Source organism: Gymnoscopelus braueri, assembly GCF_963280865.1.
Source record: "Gymnoscopelus braueri genome assembly, chromosome: 3".
Classification (NCBI taxonomy): Eukaryota; Metazoa; Chordata; class Actinopteri; order Myctophiformes; family Myctophidae; genus Gymnoscopelus; species Gymnoscopelus braueri.
The window spans coordinates 9,117,104-9,142,420 of record NC_137612.1 but is presented as its reverse complement, the minus strand read 5'-3'; the positions used below and the strand labels follow the sequence as shown (position 1 = coordinate 9,142,420).

Below are 25,317 nucleotides of genomic sequence, written 5' to 3'. Positions count from 1 at the left end.
CACAGAGAAACCAGATAAGACGATCAGCAATATACTGACTTAAATATCATAGCCAGGTAGCTACTGTAAGCTCATAGCGCGGCACGGTAGATCTGCTATTTTTTGCAAATCTTTGAATATATATATATTGTTAAAGTGAACATATAATTTTTACTCGAAGCTTTGCTTCTGAGGGGTCACTGGAAAAAAACATTATTTTGAGATGGGGGACCGTGGCCCAATACATATCAATTTTGGGGGTCCTTGACATGAAAAAGTTTGAGTACCACTGATATGGTGGTCAACATAAGTTTTTCAGAAGACTGATTTAGAAGACATTTTTTGAATCGGATTCAGGTTTTAATGGGTTAAGTTGACCAGAGTCTACTCTGAGCGCTGTACAGTACAGTATCTGTTATTCAGGTGGGCAGAAGAACTGGTATAAAGCAGTTAAGATCAAAGAGACATGTGGCGATACAGATGTATTCATTCACTGTGCTATTCACCATGCTGACATAACATTATATGTTTCACACGAGAATATGAATCTATACTCTCTCTCTCTCTCTCTCTATCGCTCATGACAGTCCATTAACACTGCATTTCCATCGACATTCAGTGCTGGGTGAGGAAAGTGGGGAGTATACCACATTTACTCTAAAAGGAGGACATTAGGCTTGCATAATTCTACTGCACTTCTTTCATACTCCAGTACAGAGATATGAGAGAAGTGAGCATTTCTCTGGGCCAAAGGACTGACTGTATACAACTTACTACACAGCCCAAGCGTAGCTGCGCTGTGGACATTTCTTTAAACCATGAAGACCGGGAACGCATCTGTGTCATTTTAAGATTTCTTTGGCTATTCAAAAATAGCAGCCGCGCTATGAGCTTGTAGATCTGCTATTTTTGGGGAAAATCGTTTTTTTTGCAAATCTTTGAATACATATATTTTTTTAACTTTGCTTCTGGGGGATTCTACAAATGTCTTCTAAATCCTAACAGTTTTTTGAAAAAACTTATGTTGCTGTAATAACTCTCAAACTTTTTCATGTCAGGGACCAACCAAAATGACATGTATTTGGCCGTGGACCCCAATATAAAAATATTTTGTTTCAGGGACCCCCAGAAGTTGTAACATGAGTTAAAAGTTTTCGCTTTAAAACATATATATATATACGATTTGCTAATATTTTCATGATTTAAAAAAAATAGCAGATCTACAAGCTCGTAGCGCGGCACGCTACGAGCTTGTATATCTGCTATTTTTTAATAACCCAAATAAATCTTAAAAAATGACACAGATGCGTTCCCGGTCTTAATGGGTTAAATGACCCGCTGGGCTCTCAGCCACAACCTTGTCATGAAGGTAGATAAATTAAAGTCAACAAAAGAATTTTGGCTTTTCCCCTTGAGACGTACAAGGGTATTTACTTGATTGACTGCCAGTGTATGTTGTGTGCCCAACAGCTATACTGCTACAATTGTGGTGCGGAGTAGGTGTCAGAGAGTGAGGGTTTGGAAAAAAGTGAAGGTTGCGATGTGAGGGTCTATAAATAGTGTAGCCCCCCCTTTTTCTCTCATTGTCGAGACGGCGGTGGAGTTATAGGCGGGCGAGGGCGCTCCCAGACTTTATTTGCTATCGGGTCGCTGCGAGCTCAAAGCTGATTGATCGGTTTTAATCTAATCCTTTGTAAAATAAGTATGTAGGAGCCGCTATGAATCACCTGGGCTGCTAACACACACCAGGGCCCCAGCTCCACAGGGCTGCCTAATATGCAAATGAGATGCCCATCCCCCCCCCCCCCCCCACACACAACCTGCTCGGGTAATGAGCAGGCACAGGAGAAAGACAATGTACACACACACACACACACACACACACACACACACACACACACACACACACACACACACACACACACACACACACACACTCACACACACGCACGTGCGTACGTACGTATGTACTACGTACAGTGGTGTAAAGTAACTAAGTACATGTACTCAAGTACTGTACTTAACTTTTTACTTTATTCAGTATTTACAATTTTCAGTAACTTTTACTTCTACTCCACTATATCTCAGAGGAAAATATTGCACTTTTACTCCACTACAATTATATGAAAACTTTAGTTTACTAGTTACTTTGTAGATTTTGATTATTATTACAAAACATGCATTAACCTCTTCAGACCTCTGTATATTTCCGCCATTTGAAAATAGCCGATCTACAAGCTCACTTGTGAGCTTGTAGATCTGCTATTTTCAAAAGATTTTTAAACATTTTATAAATTTGAAAACTTGCGAAACGGGATATTCTGCATAATGAGTACTTTCTACCTTTGGTACTTTAAGTACATTTTCATACCAATACTTTTGTACTTTTACTCAAGTACACATTTTGAATTCCAGACTTTCACTTGTAACAGAGTATTTCTACATGGCAGTATTGATACTTTTACTTAAGACACCACCACTGCGTACGTACGTACACGCACATACATACACACAAATCAACGTAAGTGTGTGTTACTAACATTACTGACTGCAGTGTGAAAAGCACCACTCACTCACTTGTGTGCGTGTGCATAAATCAGCGGTGTCTAGTGTCTTCCCAGAAGCAGAGCTGTTGAAGGTGGAATTAAAACCAATGCCATTTCTCTTCAAACTCCAGTTTCAATCTATTGTTGTGTCAGTGATAATAATAGTTACCGCCCGTTCCCTGACATGACTTTGGCAGAGATAAGTTGAGCAGAGCTACCGAAACCATTTCCAGCAGCTGTGTGTGTTTATCAGCCGTAGTTAAGAACCACCATAGATATTTGGGGCATAATCTTTAGGTCTATGATAAGTACCTTGCTCTTCCTCATGGACCTACCTGCGGATTATACCAGTAAATGGTAAATGGTGCATTTATATAGCAAGGCACTTTACAATGCTTGTGCATTACATTCACCCATTCACACACACATTCATACACCGATGGCGGAGGAAACCATGCAAGACACCAACCTGCTCATCGGGAGCAATTAGGGGTTCAGTGTCTTGCTCAAGGACACTTCGACACTAACTCTGTGGAAGCCCAGGATTGAACTGGGAACCTTCCGGTTCGGTGGTTCCCAAGCGGCCGCTCTACCTTGTATGTTACCTTATGTCGACCGCATAGTCCACTATGTGGTCGACACTTTGCACCTTAAATCCCATGTACAACGCACTGTTTTTTCTTTCTTTTTTTTCTCGTACCTATACTAACGTCCGTAGCATATCATGTACAGTATATATCTGCAACAGAAAACAAGAAGAGGCGAACTAAACAACCTCCTCTCCCCTCAATCAGCCAGGCTTCTAAAACATCTCTGCTTCCATTCCAATAACATTGTGCTACAACCTCCATAACGATGAAGCGGAAATAATGGAGCTCAAAAGCATCCAGATGTAACACACCAAATAACGGGCATCCCGTTAGAACGAACAAGTAAGCTTCTGTACAATCCATTAATTGGGTTGAGTGTGTGTGTTTATAAGAGACAAAGAGCCAGAGAGTGAGACAGCAAAAGTTCACTCAGAGGCACACTAATTGACAGGTGACTGATTCCCCTTTCCCATTCATTTTGATCTGGCAAGAGATCACCAGCAATAACCACAGCCGGGGCCTAGAGAGGAAAGAGAGAAAGAGACGTCTGCTGTCTTTAAGTTAAGCTTTACTGCATACAATATTCTATATTTATAATCCCATGCTCTGGAATTGTAGGGATGCCAATGTTGGTCCGTTCAAACCACTTTGAAATGTATCCGCTTGGCCTGGGCGTAAGAGCAGCACGGCTCACGTTTTAACGGCCGCTAAACCTGCCAAATAAAACTAAAAGAAACCGTCTAATTCTCAAATCACCTGCAAGGGATGAAATGTACCACTAACTGGTCTGCCAAGCAAATTGTGTCTCTGTGCACCAGTGCTATTTGCGCATATTTAAATAATCTAATGTGCATACATTTGGCACCAAATCGGCCCCTTTCCATGCAAATGAGCCTCAGTGCAAAAAAATAAAGAGAGAGAGTTGGTGATAATGAAGCACATTTACAGTATACAGGGATTAATTTCACACCCAGACTATCCAGTGGTCATGGCAGCAATGATTGTTGATGCTTGTGAGCGGATATTTCAACCCTCAAACAGAGGTGTCAAACTCATTTAGCTGGCAGGTGGGATTTGACAAAATGCCACATTGCGGCAGGCTGGAATACTCTCTGTCTGTGCGTGAGTGCAAGCATGTTCCCAATGCTGAAAGGCACACATGCTGTCATAGACTTCGGTCACAACCGGCACCTGGAATTTCATCATTTCAGGAGCAAGGCCACTTGGCCTTTGGTGTTTTGAGGGCACAAAGGCCAATTAAGGCTAGGGCATGAAGAAGAAAAACTAAAGTTCACTTGAGGATTAAGGATGACATTTTTTTGTTTGTTTGTTTTTTAAGATAAATTATATATATATATTTTTTTTGGCCTTTTTATTGATAGTTTTCAGTAGAGAGACAGGAAACAGGGAGAGAGAGATGGGGAGAGACATGCAGCAAAGATCGTCAGGAACGTGACTCGAACCCACGATAAGCTGTCAGTCTACGTTGGAGCCTAGGTGCCCGGACCGCCATGCCAGCCGTCCAGGCTAGATGAATTTATTTTTAATACATAGAATAACTATTATTAGTGAAATAATACATTTTAAAAAGCTGTTTATTTAAAAAAATATATATATGTATTGGTAATTGCAAATGACCAATTACCAATATTTGTAAAACTCTTGAGTCAAAAGTTCATACACAATCAACCCTGGACTAATCCGAGTCACTGGACTCATTTCAAGATGATGGGATGGGTATTCAGGTGGAGTTGCAGTGTATTTTTTAGAGTTCCTTGGACCATATGGATGAATGTTTTCCTCTTTTTGGTAATGCCAGCTGCCCACTATTTTGCCACAGCGTCTTGGCTTTGAAAACCTGCAGGAGCACAACCCTGTTTACTCAGACACAGCTGTGCAGGATTGGCAAATTAGGATGAGTTCAATTTGTTGACCAGTACTAGATTTGCGTCAAACTATCATCACACATAGGTTGGTTTTCCAGCGGTTCAATACCAGGCTTGAAATGGAACCCACGACTGGTTATGTGTGCAGCTTTTCACTTGATTTTGCCGAATAAGAATTCAGAATCTCAAATAGAAAAGTGTGCTCCTCGGAGCACAGGTCTCCGCCAGGCCGGGTTGCCTACCCAGGGCCTGCAAACTTTCGCCGGCAGTAGGGCAGTCACTAATACAGATTTTTGGTATTCGACTTCGAATACCTAAAAGTATTCGATTATATCCGATTATTCACAGGCGAAATATCATTTTCTTTTCATCCAATACAAACGAGCATTTCTCATTAAAACGGCGTGTTGCAAGCCTTGAAAACAACCAGCGAGTAAAGGGTTACTATACTACACTGGCATTGTTCATTTTTAGGCTTTTGCTAGGCCTACATACTACTGTATAACATCTCAGCACCAACTCCACAAACTCCTCAGAGGCAGTAAAGATGCATCAGCACACAAATAAATAGTGTAGCGCCAAGCCACCATTTATACATAATTGCTATCGGATGCAAATTTGCAGCTGAGTGCAATTTGTTCTTAACCCATTCAATCCGGGAACGTGTCTGTGTCACTGTAGATTTCTTTGCTATTTTCTTTGCTATCTTTTGCTATTTTTGAGAGGACTTTTTTTTCAACTAAAATTTTTTATTCAAATCTTTGCTTGGAACAAAACATTTTGAGATGGGGGTCTCAAATACATATCATTTTGGGGGTCCTTGACATGAAAAAAGTTTGAGAACCACTGATATTATAGCAACATAAGTAAAACATATTTTTTTGTTTTTAATGTTAGGTTTTTGAAGACATTTGTAGAATCCCCATAAGCAAAGATTTAAAAAATGTTCGCTTTACAAATATATTCAAAGATTTGCACGTCATTTTCACGATTTTTTTTCAAAAATAGCAGATCTACAAGCTCGTAGCGCGGCACTCGGTGCCACGCTACGAGCTCATTATTTTATACTTTGGGCTTTGAATAGCCCAAAGTATAAAATAATGGTTATAGCTATAAAAAAAAATGAGTAAAATGACACAGTATACGTTTCAGGTCTTAATGGGTTAGGGGCATTTTGCATTCAGCTGTGAACATTTCTGGGCGTGTTTGTTTGTAATGCCCGATCATTAGCGCAATAATCTTTTGTGAATCAGACCTGGAGACTGAGCAGATAGCGATTGCAAGTGATGCGCAAAATTCATGGTGCCATCGGTGGATACAATCCATTCCTTTGTCATTTCTTCACCCCTGTGGAGTATACATCATTATGATAATAAGATATTATTACATCATAAGTTGCTGCAGGTCATTGTGTGGAAGGCTTATGGCAGTTAACCCATTACCGTAGTTAACCCGATTCTAAAAATCTTCTAAATCCTCACAGTTTTTTTTATGTTGCAACGTTTTCATGTCAATGACCCCAAAAATGTATAATGTAATCTGGCCACGGACCCCCATGGCAAAAAAAGAAAGAAAAAAAAAACGTTCCAGGGACCCTCAGAAGCAAAGATTTGAGTTAAGAATGTTCGCTTTAAAAAAATACATATATTCAAAGATTTGCAAACATTTTCACGATTTTTCAAAAATAGCAGATCTACAAGCTTGCTGCAAGCTTGTATATCTGCTCAAATGATACAATAATGGTTAAAGTGGTTAAAATCTAAAATGACACAGATGCTTTTCCGTAGCCTGGTATCCAGCCTGCTTCGCTACGTTCGGCGGACTTTTTTTTCTCTCTTCGCGAAGAGAGAAAAAAAAGTCCGCCGAACGTAGCGAAGCAGGCTGGATACCAGGCTAGATTTTCCGGTCTTAATGGGTTGAATGAACTTGTTACCATCTGTCTGGCTAAAGATAGCTCCAGGCCATTATGTGTAACCTGTTCACAATCCTTTACGATATCACGGATCAATAAGTGCTCCCTAAACGTCAATAACTAATGCTAACCTGTTAATCATTACCAGTCTAGCATCATGGTGTCTGCAGGTTGAAATGCTTTCATTTCTACTTAGTTTCTGAGGTTGTGTTTAAAAGCCAATCATTAGTTGTGAATGGGTTAAGCTTTTGGCAAATTAAAGGGATAGTTCACCCAAAACAATTACTTTTTTTTCTATTTTTTAGTTTTTGTCGCATTCCTAAGCCAATAGTTTGATGACCAGCGGACCGGTAGGCAGCGGTTCCGGTGTATAGGAGACACAAAGGAGACTCTTTGTGTCTCCTACCGGAACCGCTGCCGGTCATCAAATTATTGGCTTAGGAATGCGAAGATTTTTTTTTCTCCATGAATTCTCCATGGGGTGACTAATCCATAAAAAAACAGTCATTTTGGGGGTGAACTAACCCTTTAAGCTCCAATCAAGATTTCTATCAATTGTACTGATTTTCGATCAGTGATTACTGATTACTCATTATTTTTGAAAATTAAGTTATTAAGTTATTTTTACGACAAAGTATCAGATTTCAGGTCTTATAGTTCACAAACTGCACCACAGCACCAATGTTGTTATTATCCTCTACAGTAGATCATTACCACAGTTACATGATGATCTGGTTGAAAAAAGAGAAAAGAGAGAAAAATTTACCTAGCATACATTATTAACCAATGACAAATAGATCATTAATGTCTCTAGGAAGCTACAATTACATTCACCGCCAATCCATATTTCTCCCTGACCAGGGGAGGGGGAGAAAAAAAAAAAAAAATAGGAGATAGATTAACAGGGCTCTCATAATCAAACCGCGCTCCTGGCATGAATGTTTTAATTATGGCGAAGGAGATGTTCTATTTCCTCGCCGTGCCCTTTTCTCCTCTCTGCCCCCGCGTCCCGCTTTCTGATGGGAAGCCATTCATTTCCCTATAGCCTATCGTCGAGTCAACATGCTTCCACTTAACACATCAAGACCGGGAACTGGCATCTGTGTCATTTTTTAGATTTCTTTGGCTATTAAAAAATAGCAGATCTACAAGCTCCCAAGTGCTGCGCTATGAGTTTGTAGATCTGCAATTTTTTGAAAAATCGTGAAAATTTGGTGCAAATCTTTGAATATCTATATTTTTTAAAGTGAACATTTTTAACTCAAATCTTATATCTTGTATCTGCTATTTTTGAATAGGCAAAGAAATCTTAAAATGACAACAGATGCGTTCCCGGTCTTAAAGGGTTAACCTGGTGTCGGATGAGCTTTCATTGCTGCTGGGATTGAAATGTTTCAGCAGGCAGCGGGGCTGGCAGATGAGATTGAGCCCCTCTGTGTGTAACAAAATAAATAAATATAACGGATCACCTGGGTCCCTCTCTAACGGTATATGGCCGACCCTCCATCCTCACCACCACCGCCATACTCTACATATTGCTGCTGTCACACAATCACATGTTATACTGGAGACCTCGAGCCGTCACATTCACAAGGCAAAAGAGCTGTTCAGCAGCAGCTCCAACAGCCACTTGGTTCTTAAAGCCATTCAATCCGGAAAACACGCCTTGTGTCATTTCTCGATTTCTTTTGGCTATTCAAAAATAGCAGATATACAAGCTCTTTTTTTTTTTGTATCTCGAAAATTTTTGCAAATCTTTGAATATATATATTCTTAAAGAGAACATTTGTAACTCAAATCTTTGCTTCTGGGGGTCCCTGGAATAGCACATTTTGAGATGGTCCGCGGACAAATACATATCATTTTGGGGGTCCTTGACATGAAAAAAGTTTGAGAATCACTGATATTATAGCAACATAAGTTTAAAAAAAATAAAATTTGTAGAATCCCCAGAAGCAAAGATTTGAGTTACAAATGTTCGCTTTAAAAAAATATACATATATATTCAAAGTTGTTAACTTCCTGTTGATTTTACTATTTGAAGATCCGGATCCAGTCCGGGTTTTCTTCCTAATAAAAATGGCAATCTGGGGATTCTACAAAATGTCTAAATCCTAACAATTTTATGAAAAACGTATGTTGCTATACGATTTTTCAAAAGATTACAGATCTACAAGCTCATAGCATTTTGAATAGCCAAAGAAAATCTTGAAATGACGCAGATGCGTTCCCAGTCTTACTGGGTTAAGCTTAGCAGCTACCCGAGGAATAATACTCGCTCATTCTAATCTATAGACACGGTTACATTCTACCTTTGAGGCGAGCTCCTCCCTTCATAAAGTCTCTACGAAATGGGTCACATTCAGCTCTTCTGCGTCTCTGTGTGTTATGCAACTTTTCTCTCAATAATTCAAGACCTTTGTAGAGATGCGAGCTGTGTTCTGTGGATTGAATGAACATACATTTGGCTTTGTTTTGAGCCTCGGAATAATTGCCGCCACCCGCTACAACAATTCCACCCAATTTGTTTCCTCATCAAAATTGCATTTGAAATAATGTTTGTATTCATTCGGAAGGGAAATCTTTGCATAGTTGAAGTGTTTGCACTAAACCCTCTGCACTCTACTGCTATTACTCTGAATCAGTGGTTTTCAACCCTTTTCACATCAAGGTCCATTATTTATTCGGTATTTGAGCCACGGACCACCGTTTTGATGAGATTTAGACTCTCAGACCCAAAACTTTCCATGCATGTATTGATGTTGGTACCATATAGGAGAGATAACAGGCAAACGTTGATCAAAATAACAATTCTTAAATTAATTAATGCAGATGTTTAACAATAATATAACTCTTGAGAGCATAAAATGAAACCAAATCCATTTGGTTACCGACTCTCCATCATTTAGCTGGGGACCACCTGGAACCCCCTCAAGGACCACTGGTGGTCCCCGGACCACTGGTTGAGAACCACTGCTCTAAACGAAGGAGTGAGAGACACCTAGGGCAAAAACATTTGTGAAAATATGTTTTCAAGGTGCATGTCAAGGACCCCCAAAATTACGCATTTGGCTGCGGACCCCCATCTCAAAACATCTAGATCCAGGGATCCCTCAGAAGCAAAGATTTGAGTTACAAATATATATATATTCAAAGATTTGCACAAAATGTTCATGATTTTTCAAAAAATAGCAGATCTACAAGCTCATAGCGCTGCAATCGGTGCTGCGCTATGAGCTTGTAGATCTGCTATTTTTGAATAGCCTAAAGTATAAACTAATGGTTATAGCTAAAATGACACAGATGCTAAGAATGTATGATGTATGTTCTGCCTTCTAACACAGACCACCATGGCGAGAGGAAGGTAGTAATCAAAAGGAATGAAAGCAGCTTGTTTTCTTGGCCCCCTGATAATTTACATCAGGGGGTCTTCAACAGGGGGTCCGGGAAGCCTTAGGGGGCCCTCAGAGTTACTACAGGGGGGCCACCAAAGCACAGAGTGCCGCGCTACGAGCTTGTAGATCTGCTATTTTTGAAAAATCGTGTGAACATTTGTGCCAATCTTTCAATATATATATTTTTTTTTTAAGTGAACATTTGTGACTCAAATCTTTGCTTCTGGAGAGAGGAGTCCCTGAAACAACACATTTTGAGATGGGGGTCCCTGGAACAACATATTTTGAGATGGGGGTCCACGGCCAAATACATATCATTTTGGGGGTTCTGCATGAAAAAGTTTGAGAACCACTGATATTATAGTGAGTGACATAAACGTTTAAAAAAAAAAAGAAAAAACTGTGACATTTGTAGAATCCCCAGAAGCAAACATTTGAGGTTAAAAATGTTCACTTTGAAATATATATATATTCAAAGATTTGCACACATTTTCAAGATTTTTCAAAAAATAGCGTGGCACTCAGCCTATGGGCTGGCAGATCTGCTACTTTTGAATAGCCAAGGAATATTAAAGTGACACAGACGCGTTGCCGGATTGAATGGGTTTGACTGTTGTCTAAAATGAGGTCTCGCTTCTCTGTGGTGCAAAACGATATCCAACCCAGGGAATAACTTTCAGACTGACCTGAAAACTCAGCCCCAGGTTTCTGTGGCGTTGGGTTAATGATCACCTGCTATCTAAAGGAGAAAAACATCCTATATGGTACATGGCGGCCTTAGCCTAGAACAGGGGTCTTCAACAGGGGGTCCGGGACTCCTAAGGGGTCCTCAGAGTTACTACAGGTGGGCCGCCAAACCTTTGTGCGATAGGAACTTTTTTTTTAAATGAACCACTTGAACCCTAGCATCCCTATTGTGAGGGGAACATTCACCGATCTACAAGCTTGTAGAACGGCTATTTTCAGCAAAGAGGTTTGGTGTAGGCGGGAAAAAAGAGCAGGCCAACTGCCTGATAATACACAGTAACATGAATCCAACATAATGCTACACTATGATGGTGTTGTCAAAAATATCTACAGTATGAAGCTATCTATGAAATCTATGAAAAAGTTTAATCTGCAACACAATTTTATACAATGTAGTGGGGGAGGGTCCCTGCTTCATCTCTCTCTCAGCTAAGGGGTCCTTGGGCTGAAAAACATTGAAGACCCATGGCCTAGAAGTGTTATGCCAAAGTTCCGAAACTATCAAGAGAGTTACAGTACAAGAGTTACAGAATCCTCTAAAGAATTCTGAACAAAACTCCCAGAGATTATCTGTGAAGAAGACTACACAGAAACTAATGAGCGAGAACCAAAGACCAGACAAATGTTTCGCCCAACTTGCCCGAGCGAAAGCTTACTACATGAGATAGGAAAAGGCAGGGCTCCAAAAAAAAAGGCAGCGCTTAGATTGATTGGAGGCAATTGGTATGCATGAACAAGGTTCAACTCCCTCAATATCAGCTGAGCTTAATTGGATTTTCTGTCGGCGAAAGCAAACAATGTTAAGGAGGCAGTTAGCACTGTTAAAAGTAATTTGTTTGATTAGGGGAGTTCATTAAATGTTGTGATGTAACCAGGAAATTAGGAATTATCAGGGTGACTGTTCAGAAACAGACGGAGCCATGCAGTCAACACACCTCAGTCAGGATAGAGAGAAGAGAAGAGAAGAGAAGAGAAGAGAAGAGAAGAGAAGAGAAGAGAAGAGAAGAGAAGAGAAGAGAAGAGAAGAGAAGAGAAGAGAAGAGAAGAGAAGAGGAGAGAGAGAGAGAGCTCTGCAAACAAATGAACATCAAGACAGACAGGGGAATGTCTCATGGGGCTTTCTAGCAGTGGTGTTAAGTAACTACGTACATTTACTCAAGTACTGTACAGTACTTAAGTACAATTTTGAGGTATTTTTGTTTTCCTTTACTGGAGTATTTCCAATTCCCAATTTCCAGACCTCTACCTCTACTTCACCTCTGCTTTCACTATTTATGTTAGAACCGGTGGGAAGTTTCTTTTTCTTATTGTATTGTCTGATATGTGTTGTACTTTTAAAATTTAAAATTGTGAATTGCTTGGCTTATTGCGGCTGCAATCTAAATTTCCCCAACTTGGACGATAACCAATTAAATCCGGGAAAGCATTGCGTGTTATTTTAGATTTTTTGCATTGGCTATTCAAAAATAGTAGATACACAAGCTCACAGCTTGTGTATGAACTTGTACATCTGAACTTGTGCATCTGCTATTTTTGAACATTTTTGAAAAATCTTGAAGTGTGAGAACTACTGATTTAGAGGGCATTTGTAGAATCACCCTCAGGTCTTAATGGGTTAAAGCTTGAACCCTGAACCCCAGGAACATGCATGTAACCCACCTGCACAATAACTACGCCGTAATGGTAACAGAAAAGGCAGCTCAATTACGCAGTCTGTGATGCATTTCTTTCTAGCAGAGATACAATATCAGGCTGTTTCAATCACATGTCATCTTTACAGTTATGAAATAAACTACATCCGCTCAAGTGGGATCTTATCTTATCATACTGACACACATACTGTGTTACTATAGGGAGACAATTGAGTTTCATCCTGGCATTTGCCAAGGCACCCAAAGGCAGAACTGCCAGTCAAAGCGAAGGCTGGCCAATCACAGCGCGTCCTCGCCGGACATGCTTGCAGAGACTCCTGGGTAATGAAGTCAAAGACGTTGGCTGTCATGTTATTTGTGTCCAAAGTGGACACCGATACCCCAAATTACATAGTGCTGATTTAACTACTGCCAATAAAATATTCTCTTCTAATTTCTTCAAGCTCAAGCATGACGAAATAGGAAAAACGAAAAAACAGCAAGTTGAAATATGGAGATACAAGATTTCTGATCTACAACAACGAACAATATACTTTGGCTGAATGGCACTTGTATTTGCTGATGTGTATTTTTCACTTAGTGTGTTTTTAGTGTGTTTTTCAAAATGGCCACTTAATGTTCTGCCCAAGGGTGGATAAAAACAGAAGCTACCCTGCTAATGTTAATCACTTATTATCATTAAGCTCACAGTTTGATCATTTACTGTGATGCATCAATTTTCGTTCATCTCCCTTGTTTCATGGTTGTAAATCAGTGTGCCCTCTAGCCACCTACGGTTCACCAGGTCCTAATGTATCAGGAAATTATACTACCACTAAAGAACACAATGAACGTCCCCAGGGAAATGACCCATGACAAAAAAATACTAATTTCAGCCATGAGAGAGCCTTTCTTCTAGCTTCTGGAGCACAAGGGTGTCGGGCAGCCCAATGGCAGCAATGAGGAGCACTAGGCGTGAGTTTTCAGACGGAAAATAGGGAGTGCAATCCTGAGGGGAGAGGTAATTCCACAGCTTAGGACCCAGTAGGGAGAAGAGTCTTGGTAGGATGCTTGGAGCGTTGGCATGAGTGTCGTAGGGAGGGACAGAGTAAGGAGCGTAAGAGGAACATTTTGAAGTGAGGGGGACTGATTTCGAGCCCGAAGGGATGTCGAGTAATATAGCTAATATCCGACGACTCGTTTTATATATAAGGAGGTCTTTATGACAAACAATAGAAGGCTATAGTAGCAAGCGTTTCAGTTCCGATTTAGAGCATGTAACATAACAGAGCCATATGAATATGTTTTGAAAAATGCTGTTGGTGTATATAATATACCAAGATCATATGCAACGTACATATGCTGATGTTCTATTCTTTTCACTCTTTTTCTAAAAAAATCGAGAGTAGGTGTGGCCTAGACCGGATCCCACTGGTCAGTTCTGAATGAAAACCAGGTTTTCCGACATATGAAAAGCCGGGTGACGCGAGGCTAAGAGCGTCTGCTAAATGCCTAAATTGTAAATTGTTCTATGCTGGAGATGTAAGAAAAAAAAAGGTTATTTTTTACATATGTTATGGTCCTGCCATAGACTTGGCCCGTTTTGGGAAGATATATGTTCCTTTATGTCCTCTTGTCTTGACCTTAGGCTGATGCCCTCCCCTCGCCTCTGCTTGATCGGTAATTTCAAACATTTTACCGACAGTAACCAACAGTTACCGAAGAAAATTGAGCAACCTTGCATTCATCGCTGCCAAAAAATGTATTGCTGTAAATTGGAAAGCCCCTTCCCCCCCAACACTAGCCCAATGGAAGACAGAAATATCAAGTTATATACCTCTAGATTACTTACACTACAAAATTAAAGGAAAGTTGGACATCTATGATAAAATATGGACTCCATTCATATTCTCAGATGGGCTGATGTAAGAACTAGACCCTGGAGGGTGTTTGGAAAGACAGCTGCAGCGGCAAACCTAGCAATGTGTTTTGTTTGTCTATTTTTGGTTACTGTAATATTTTGTTTTGTTGTTATTTTTTGTGGTGTTTTTTGTATTGTCTAACACTGTATTGTCTTTAAAAATGAAATAAAAAAAAGATTAAAAAATAAATTAAAAAAATGTAAATTGTTAACTCATTCACTGCCACTGGCGTAAAAAAAAAAAAACGTAATTATTCCCGTTTACCAATGCTGCCACTGACGTAAAAAACATATATATATTTTTTTTGTTTTCCTAACACAGAACCCAAGATATCATGATCCGGAGATTTGCTGCTCCATTCACCTCTTGGTTAACTTATTACTTAAAAATCCTGTATCTCGGCTCCTGTGTACTATGTATTTTTGGTCAAGACATGCTATTTTCAAAGGCAGACAATTAATGTCAACGAGGTCGCAATGACCCCGTTGACATTCATTTGTGAAACCACACGGTATAACCCTCAGTGATTAGCAACCATCAGGGGATCGATCATACTGGAGATAAATATTATGTGACTACTTGAAAAAGGTAAGAAAAAGGTAAGTGGGCAAACGGGGCCAGAAAATAAGTCTGGCAGTGAATTAGTTAATGTAGGGAGGTGGAAAACCAGGTGAGGAAGGGTCTGAAGGAACTACTGACAGTGCCGGTTCTAATAGATGATCTACAAGCTCACACCACGTTGCAGTGTAAGATGTCGTGAGCTTTTAGATCTGCTATTTTCGCAAGTAGGTATAGAGCACCGAAGTCCTGACGTCACTGCCAGTGGAGGGCACTTTCTGCACGTTCATGGCTTTACTTTTTGTATTGATATCCTCATTGGAGAATCTTAGATCGCTTCATATAAGAACTGTGTTTCAAAAATAAACACACCACCCTGGCGTTTTTACTCATATGGATATGAAGCATCGATGTAAATGTACACATTTACCAAAAGAGTAACACAATATAAACACTAGAAAGAGTCAAACAACTAAAAGACTACATTTCCCATGAACTGCTGCTGTGGGGACAGTGATTTCAGACCCGGAAGTAGTAGTTCTTAAGACTTTTAAGGCAGAATTAATTCCATTTTCGCCAGAAACAGGCTGTATCAAATATGAATGAATATCATAAACGATGCAGAGCCACCCCCCTGACAAAAACGCCAGGGTGGTGTGTTTATGTTTGGAACACAGTTCTTATATGACGTGATCTACGATTCTCCAATGGGGATTTCAACACAAAAAAATAAAGCCACGAACCCTGGAACAGCGCCCTCTACTGGCCCTCTACTGGCAGTGACGTCAGACTTCGGTGCTCTATAAAACAGACTTGCTCAATGTAAAAGAAGGTGGAATCTCATTGGGTCATTTTGTTCATTTCCACTGCTACGGCTTCATCGTGGCAACAGAGACAGACACTCCACAAAGAGGTGTGAGTCAGATAACTGTAACATTACAGGAACATGAGCCCCGGGACGACAGCCATTTAAAATGGTCTAATATGAGCTTAATTATGTACATGGCTTTACATTCACAGCACGGGTCTTTTTAACGTGAGCTTTCACTTGTGTAAAGCATCGGCATGGACAAAGGGTGGCGCATAAACACATCCAAGCTCATCAAACATTCATGGCCATCGTTTTAAGGTACATGCAGGTCCTTAAATGGAAAAGCTGTTGTTTGTCTGGTGATGGAGGGAAGGAACCTACGAGACAGTTTTGTCTTGTGTAGAAATGGAACTCGGTGAGCGGTGGCACGACGTCTCTCCGGTGGCGAGGGAGAGGGAGCCGGGCGTGAGATATAGCACAGGGAATGGTGGTAGTGAATAATGAAAAGACGGGGAAGAGCGTTCACTCAGCCGCTCGCTGTGTTCACAATGACAGACTATACTGAACAACTAGGGTGAACTGAACCCCCGTGGCAAGACAAAGCGAGAGAGAGCGTGGTCCGTGGCACCTAGTGGCTCAGAGTGTCAGGACACTCCATCACGGTGCACTACATGCGCAGTGTGGCATCGTGCACGTGTATAAATATACATTCACACATACGCACATACAGTACAGTGGTGGAAACAGTACTCAAATATTTTACTTAACAGCGAAAACAAGTGATTTAATCAACCTTTGAAAAAGTATCAATACTGCAATGTAGAAATACTCTCGTTACAAGTAAATGTCCGGAATTCAAAATGTTCTTGAGTACAAGTATAAAAGTATTGGCATTTGTACTTAAAGTACCAAAAGTAAAAGTACTACAATGTTTGAAAATCTCGCGTCGCGATGTGACGCGTTGTGAGCTTGTAGATCTGCTATTTTCAAACATTTTAGTATAGCCTACATAAGGCTAAAGTGGTTAATGTATGTTTTATAATGTAATAATTTATATCTGCAAAGTAACTAGTAACTAAAGTTTTCAAATAATTGTAGTGGAGTGAAAGTACAATATTTGCCTCAGAGATGTAAAAGTAAAAGTATAGACAATTGTAAATACTCTAGTAAAGTAAAAACACCTCACAATTGTACACAACAGTACTTGAGTAAATGTACTTAGTTACTTTACACCACTATATGTCTCACACGCACGCCGACACCAGCGACACGCACGGAGAGACATCTATGTATAGGTGGATTGTGGATATAATTTGTCACCCTCGTCCCCACAGGCACACGAACAGGAAAATTAATACAAAAGCAAGGCACCTACTTGGTGACAATTGGTGACAGTCCCCCGAGTCTGCTCTCTCTCCCTCCCTCCCTGGCCTATTTACTCCCACTGTACCATCATAGCGGGGGCCAAGTCCATCCTCCCTCGTAGCGACCATATTGCCCATCCCCCCCCACACATCTCTTCCAAGACAAAAACTCTACTTCACACCTCCACAGAGGTGTCCAATTCTGGCTGTCCCTCATGGTCACAACACTTTGCCAGGAACACAGCATTTTCCACTTGCCTGTAAAGTGTCTATTTTCCGCACTGATGGGCAGGTCTGGGCCAACCTCAATCTCCGCCCTCTCACTGGCTGCCCCAGCCGAGTGGCAGAGGGCAGAGCTGCTACGTACGTAGTGCTGCCCTGTTGGAGGTATATATACCGTAGTGAGGGAGGCAACCAAGGACCAGGAATACATCTTACGGCGTCTGACTTAAGCCACAGGGCCCGCTACGGGCGTCCATGGGTTCGATTGCAACCAGTGGTGGAAAAAAAGTACTCACATGTTTTACTTAAGTAAAAGTATCAATACTGCAATGTAGAAATACTCTGTTACAAGTGAAAGTCTGGAGTAGTCATTGTGCATAATGTCCCATTTCACAAGTTCAAAATGATATAAAATCTTTTGAAAATAGGAGATCTACAAGCTCACAATGCGTCACGATGCGAAGCATTGTGAGCTTGTAGATCTGCTATTTTCAAATCGTCTAAATACATATAGGGCTGAAGTGGTTAGCGTGTTTTGCGATAACAATCAAAGTCTAAAAAGTAACTAGTAACTAAAGTTTTCAAATAATTGAATTGAGGAGTAAAAGTACAATATTTGCCTCTGAGATGTAGTAAAGGCACTGAAAATTGGAAATACTCCAGTAAAGTAAAAAATACCTCAAAATTGGGTTAGGGTCACAGTACTTAAGTAAATGTACAGTACTTAATTACTTTCCACCAACTGGTTGCAACCTCTCGGTACACCCGCTAGCGATCGATCGATGAGCAGGTAGGAGTTGATGAGCTATAGTAAGAGTAGTGACGCTGTCAGCATGGCTGCTTCAGGTCTCCAGAGCTCTCCTCCACACAATCAATGTGGTGATGCTGGGGAGAGACGTGAGAGGCAATAAGAGCTAGCTGGCTCTCCCAAACATGGATTATCTCCCTCCGCCCAAACTCATCCTCTTTCCCCCACGTACCGCATCACCTGGGGGCTTCTTCTTTCTTTTTTTTATACCTGTAATCCAATATAGATCCAGCTAAAAAAAAGACAATCCAGGAGATGGTGTGAGAAGACAATAACACAACAGAGTGTCCATTTGGTCTAAAACAACTGTTTTTTTTTGGCTTCATCATCATTGCTGACTGAGTGAATCACGTCTAGGGATTTATATACCGTGAGATTGTTGGAGATGCAGGAGAGTTATTAATGTGCCAATGCAGGCAGCGTATGAGGGGAAGCGAGGACACTTCACATACTGGAAACTTTTAGAGAGAGACTGAACCAAACAAACAATTATAAAGAAGCTAATAGTAGTTTCACCGCGTAGCCAAGAGACTCACCTGTGAATGCCAATTTAAAAAAAGTCCATTAAGAAAACCATTATAAAGAAAGAGGTTTGGAGACAATTAGTGTTTGGCCTTTAAAGCCGCTTAAATCATGGAACCATTAAATTGACAAACAGAGATTTGGAAAATTCATGAATATGAATGGAGATTTGGGAATTTGTGAATATGAATGGTGTGTACTTTTAAACAGGAAGACAGATCCGCCCTAATAGCCTACTGTATCTGCAATTGAGATTATAATCAAAGAGTCTAGAGTTAACCCATTCAATCCTGGAACACATCTGTGTCATTTTTTGATTTATTTGGCTATTCAAAAATAGCAGATCTACAAGCTCATAGCGCGGCACCGAGTGCCGCGCTATGAGCTTGTATATCTGCCATTTTTGAAAAATCGTGAACATTTTGTGCAAATCTTCTTTTACATTGTGAGATCTCTGGGGGGTCCCTGGAACAAAATATTTTGAGATGGGGGTCCGTGGTCAAATACATATGTAAATAAAAATGTCAAGGACCCCCAGAATGATATGTATTTGGTCGCGGACCCCCATCACAAAACATTTTGTTCCAGGGACCCCCACCAGAAGCAAAGATTGGAGTTAAAAATGTTCGCTTTAAAAATACATATTCAAAGATGTGCACACATTTTCACAATTTTTTCAAAAATAGCAGATCTACAAGCTCATAGTGTGGCACAGCTTGTAGATCAGCTATTTTTTAATAGCCAAAGAACTCTTAAAATGACACAGATGCGTTCCCGGTCTTAATGGATATTAAGAATGATCACATCTGTATTCTAATGAGATACAACTGCAGCAGGATGAGATGTGGACAGTGTGGCTCTGAGCCAGATCCCCTCTAGCTGCTGCTGCTGCTACGTCTCTGATGTTCAGAGCAACTTAAGCCTGAGTTATACTTTGTTGTGCTCCAATGTCACGCACTGGAAAATAGCCTTTCTGCAAGCTCACAACGTGCTGCGCTGTGACGCCTTGTGAGCTTATAGTTTTGGCTCTAACTCCAGTGGCCGACACTACTGCGTGCAACTACTACTGTATACTGAATGTATATATATCACGTGTTAGATAACGGGTCCCTGCACACCGCAGCAGTCTCTTTGCACCAGAATGGTTGGGAGTACTTAGTGGTTGAGAATGATTCCTGACTTGTCTAGAGCAGGGTTCTTCAACAGGGGGTCCGGGACCCCTAGGGGGTCCTCAGAGTTACTACAGGGGGTCCGCCAAATCTTTGTGTGATAGGATTATTTTTTTTACCTTAACCACTTGAACCCTAGCATCCCTTTTCTGAGGAGAACTTTAGCCAAAAAATAGCAGATCTACAAGCTCACAACGCCTCGAGGCGTTGTGAGCTTGTAGATCGGCTATTTTTTGGCAAAGAGGTGTTTGGTGTAGAGGGAAAAAAGAGCAGACCAAGAAAACAAAAAAAGTTAAATCTGAAACACAATTTGTATACAATATAGAGGGGGTCCCTGCTTCATCTCTCTCTCAGCTAGGGGGTCCTTGGCCTGAAAACTTTGAAGACCCCTGGTCTAGAGTAAATATATATAGTTTTTGTTGTATTATTACGCTAAATTTATGCCGAATTCAAGGTGAATCTATTAGAATTGTATTGGAAACACTGTGAGTGCCGTTTTCTACATGCATCTAACCCAAGGAGCTCGCCGGGAGACAAGTACTTCAGGATGGAGAGTCTTTGTTTAAAACCCATTAAGACCTGGGGTCAATTTAGCAAATGCCTTTTAAATCAGTATTTCTCACACTTTCAAGATTTTTCAAAAATGTTCCAAAAATAGCACATGTACGAGCTCACAGCGTGGCACAAAGTGTCGCGCTGTGAGCTTGTATATCTGCTATGTTTTAATAGCCAACGCAAAGATCTAAAATGACATGAGATGCTTTCCCGGTTTTAAAGTGTTAAATAGTTCTAGACCCCACTAATCCTTGAGTGGGGTCTCCCTGTTTCTCCAGCTCTCTAGTAAACATACAACGCATTAAGAAATGAGAAGACAAAATTAGAACCGGAATACTTGCTGATTTATAGCTGACCTTTTGATTTATACATTTAACAGTACAGTATAGCTGATAAATGGGTACACTACTCTCCCCTGATTGGTTTAAAATTGGCAACCCATCTGAACATGTATTGCTGTTTATTGAAGTGCTATAGAGATGGGGAAACTATATCAATGATAACTATCTGAATATACAACTTTAACTTTTTCACACACATTTTTTTTTTTTAATCACTTACATTTACATTACAGTCATTTAGCACACGCTTTTATCCAAAGCGACTTACAATAAGTGCATTCAACATAGGTAGGGAACGAAACTACTAATCACCAGAAGTATTAAGTGCATTCTCTTCTAAAACAAGCAACTAAGAGTATACCTAGCGCTAAGGTAAAAATGCAATATATCAGCTACCTACTTCTGAAACAGATGAGACTAATAGGAAAATCAAATGAGCAAGAGCTAAAACAAATACGTGTATCGAATAAACAAGATCCAATAAGACAAGAGCTCGTACAACTAATTGACAACAAGTAGGGCTGTCAAACGAATATTCGATATTCGAATATTATTCGAATATTGGGAAAATATGTATATTCGAATATGAAAATTAATATTCGGGAAAAAAATTTAAAACAAAAAAATTTAATGTTTATTTGACAGGGACAATACAAAAAACAATGTATGAAGTTATAAAAACAAACAAAAGATATGTTTTATTGGATCCGAGCACTCGATACATTGTTTTGTGTACCGTTTCTGTAAAAAAAAAAGTTTTTGAAAAAATATATACATATATTTCTTTTTATAATAATAATAATATTCGAATATATTCAAATGTCTGCACATTTTTAAGACCAATATTCGAATATCATTTCTGAGGAAAGTTGACAGCCCTAACAACAAGTAGGCAAGGCAAAGAGGAAGGGCCAGGGTAGTGTTTCCTGAAGAGGTGGGTTTTCAGCCTGCGGCGAAAGATGGGCAGTGACTCTGCTGTCATGACATCAGTGGGGGGGGTTCATTCCACCACTGTGGACTTATACACTACCTTTAACACGCCTGTGTGGCACAGCTTGAAATGTTTTCTTCCATCCAGACAAAAAGGTGAATATGAGCCCAAAACAAACGCATTAGAATTCTGTCATCACTTCAGATAATGGTCCTTCAACGAGTTCAGCCACAGTCTGGCCTCGTAGCCTAGTAACGAGCCATTAGCCATTCTCCCACCACCTCCATGAATAAACCATAGTCGCCCATCCTTGGCACACTCTCACAGCAGGGGGGACAAACATATATACCAGCCCAGAGCAAAGACTGATGTGCCAAGGCTGAACCACACGTGTGTGCAGGAACACACGCTCTGGTCCAGAGCTTAACCCAATCAATCCGGGAACACATCTCTGTCATTTTAAGTTTATTTGGCTATTCAAAAATAGCAGATCTACAAGCTCATAGCGTGCCACCGAGTGCCGCGCTACGAGCTACAAATGTCAGTTTTTTTTTTAAAAAACTTATGTTGCTATAATCAGTGGTTCCCAAACGTTTTCATGTCAAGGACCCCCAAAATGATATGTATTTGGCCGCGGACCCCCATCTCAAAATATTTTGTTCCAGGGACCCCCAGAAGCAAAGATTTTAGTTAAAAAAAATCCCTTTAAAATATATATATATATTTAAAGATTTGCACAAATTTTCAAAAATAGCAGATCAACAAGTTCATATGAGCTTGTATATCTGCTATTATTGAATAGCCAAAGTATAAAATAATGGATAAAGTGGTTACACAGATGCGTCCCCGGTTTGAATGTGTTATGGAACACATACATCCACATTCCTGCAGTGCATATACAGTCACGTTTTTATTGTAGTATATACTTAGTGTCTGATACTCCTTTCCTATTCCCAGTGTGTTGCTACCTGCTGGCTCTTTTTTCAATCTGAATCATTATAATTAGCATTAGTATAATTGTGTTGCTACCCATAGCTGTATCTCTTTTTTATGTGTCTGTCCTGTGTTTCTTTATGACTGTACTGCAGTCTGCCATTGACAACTGGATTTCCCCCACGGGATCAATAAAGGTCTATTTAATCTATTCTATCTCTCATACATAGATGCACATAAGTATGCATGCATACACACACACACACACACATGCACACACATGCACGCACACACACACACACACACACACACACACACACACACACACACACACACACACACACACACACACACACACACACACACACACACACACACACACACACACACACACACACACACACACACACACACACACACACACACACACACACACACAGTATGGTATTTATATTACCATGTGTTTTTTATTAGTGCAGGTTGCTCTGTCAGCAGAGCCTTTGCACCACACACTAGGCATGTAACGATTTATCCTAAATCGATGAAAATCCATTCAAACTGGTAACAATCTAAAATCGATTTAATAAAATATGTATCGCGATGCAAACAGCAAGGAAAAAAAGAAGAAAATACAGGGTCTTTGTAAGAGAATTGATAAAAAAAGTTTTCAGTAATTTGCTACTGTATTGAAAAGAGAATAAGAAAAAACACAGTATTGAAAAAAAGGAAGAAAATACTGGATTTGTAGGAGTAAGAGAAATGTAAAGAAAATATATTTTTCGGTCATTTGTCTGGAAACAAATTTTGTGTAATTTTTTTTTGAAAAATCATATCATCATCATCAATCGTATCACATCGCTGGGGGCGTGTCCTCTCCTCCGTGTCATCAGTGCCCATACCCTAGGTGGGGTTGGTGAAAGGGCCTTTCTGTGTGGACTTTGCATGTTCTCCCCGTGTCCCCTAGGGTAGGTATCCTCACAAAAAAACATGCAGTAATCCTGGTCTCTATACAGCCTCCCCCTGGTCAGCCAGGGCACCTGATGGAGGGGAAAGGAACTGGTTTGAATAACGTGTTCCTTCCACGCGCTACGTCCTACCGGGGAAACCCCCCCCGGTCAGGTGATAAGAAGGCTTGTTAGCTCTCATGCAGTGAAGGAGGCATGAGCTCGGCTCTTGGCACTCCCTAGGCTGGCAGAGGGAGTGTAGCGCCCAGGATTACTTAGACAAAATGGCACTGGGTGAAAAAAATAGGGTTGCAAAATCGTGGGATAAAAATTTGAATACAAAATAAAAAGATCGTATCATGACATGAACGTGTTATCGTGATTCGAATCGTATCGTGAGTTGCGTGAATCGTTACATGCGAACTCCACACCCTGGTCGGGCTGATACCACCACTCAGCCACTGCAACCTACTCACTATTACCTCTGTGAAAAAGCACCGTGTCCTGGTCCACTAATCACACACCTCTGTATAGAGAATAACGAAAACTTTAAAAGCCCATTTGCCATCTAATTCTCACTTTAGGACTTTTAGTGGTGTGGAACTAATTGTCCCTAAAAGTCCTATAACTCTTACTCAGCAACAACAAACTGGTCTATTTCTTTTGTTTTCCCACTCAGACAGAAATGTGTCAGAAACACTAAAACATCCCCTACTTTTATTAGCCTTATTATTTCTAACTGTCATTCCATAATTGACCATGGGAAACGGTTGTGATTAAACGTGCCTGTGAAGCGTCAATTTTCCGCGCTGCACGTGGGTAAAAAATAAACTAACAAGACTAAGAGAATCTACTGTAAAAGACCAGCTAGTAGACAAGTTTGCCCACTGGTCAATGGCTTAGGGGCTTTTTTTTTCTGATTTCTGAGATTCGTCTGGTCCCAGACTACTATTATATGGGGAGATCAAAATGTCAAGTTTTACATGAGTGTGGCACTATTCATCTTCCTCTGGGGAAGATGAATATATTCTCAGCAAATTTCATGGCAAGCAAGCCAATTAGATCAAGAGATATCTCGTGTGCAAGCGGACATTTTTCGCAGAACGTTGGTGATATAGAGGAAGGGCCATAGGGGTAACCAAAATCACATACATTACTATTATGGGCAAAAAACCCCACTGTGAGCAAAAGCAGAAGAAGGAGAACAGGAAACTGAAACTTATTGCACTGACTAATGGCATGAATTAACGAGGCACCAAAAGACAACAATTAGCTTCAGCTCCACTCCTCCAGCACCCTAGGGTTGAGGAATAAAAGAGGGGGAGGGATGATGTGATGTCAGCCTTCTCTCCCCAATAGGACCTGGGTTATAGCGCGTCGCAAATAGCCAATGCTGCTGTCCACAGGGCAAGGAGCCATGTTTAAAGCGTGAACCCCCCCTCCATTAGAGCTCTGTCAGCATTGGAGATGCATTGGAGGCTAATGGTTAGAATTAACAATCCCTTTCTGCTGACAGAGCTCCTGATCTGACTGTCTGCCTGTTCCTCCTCC

General features: G+C 40.5%; 1 protein-coding gene across 1 annotated transcript in view; it reads right to left on the bottom strand.

The window, feature by feature from the left end:
* The window catches only part of tex264a (testis expressed 264, ER-phagy receptor a), a gene marked incomplete at its 3' end in the record, with an annotated part of 123,601 nt that overhangs the window by 14,723 nt on the left and 83,561 nt on the right, over positions 1 to 25,317 (bottom strand). The window lies entirely within an intron of this gene.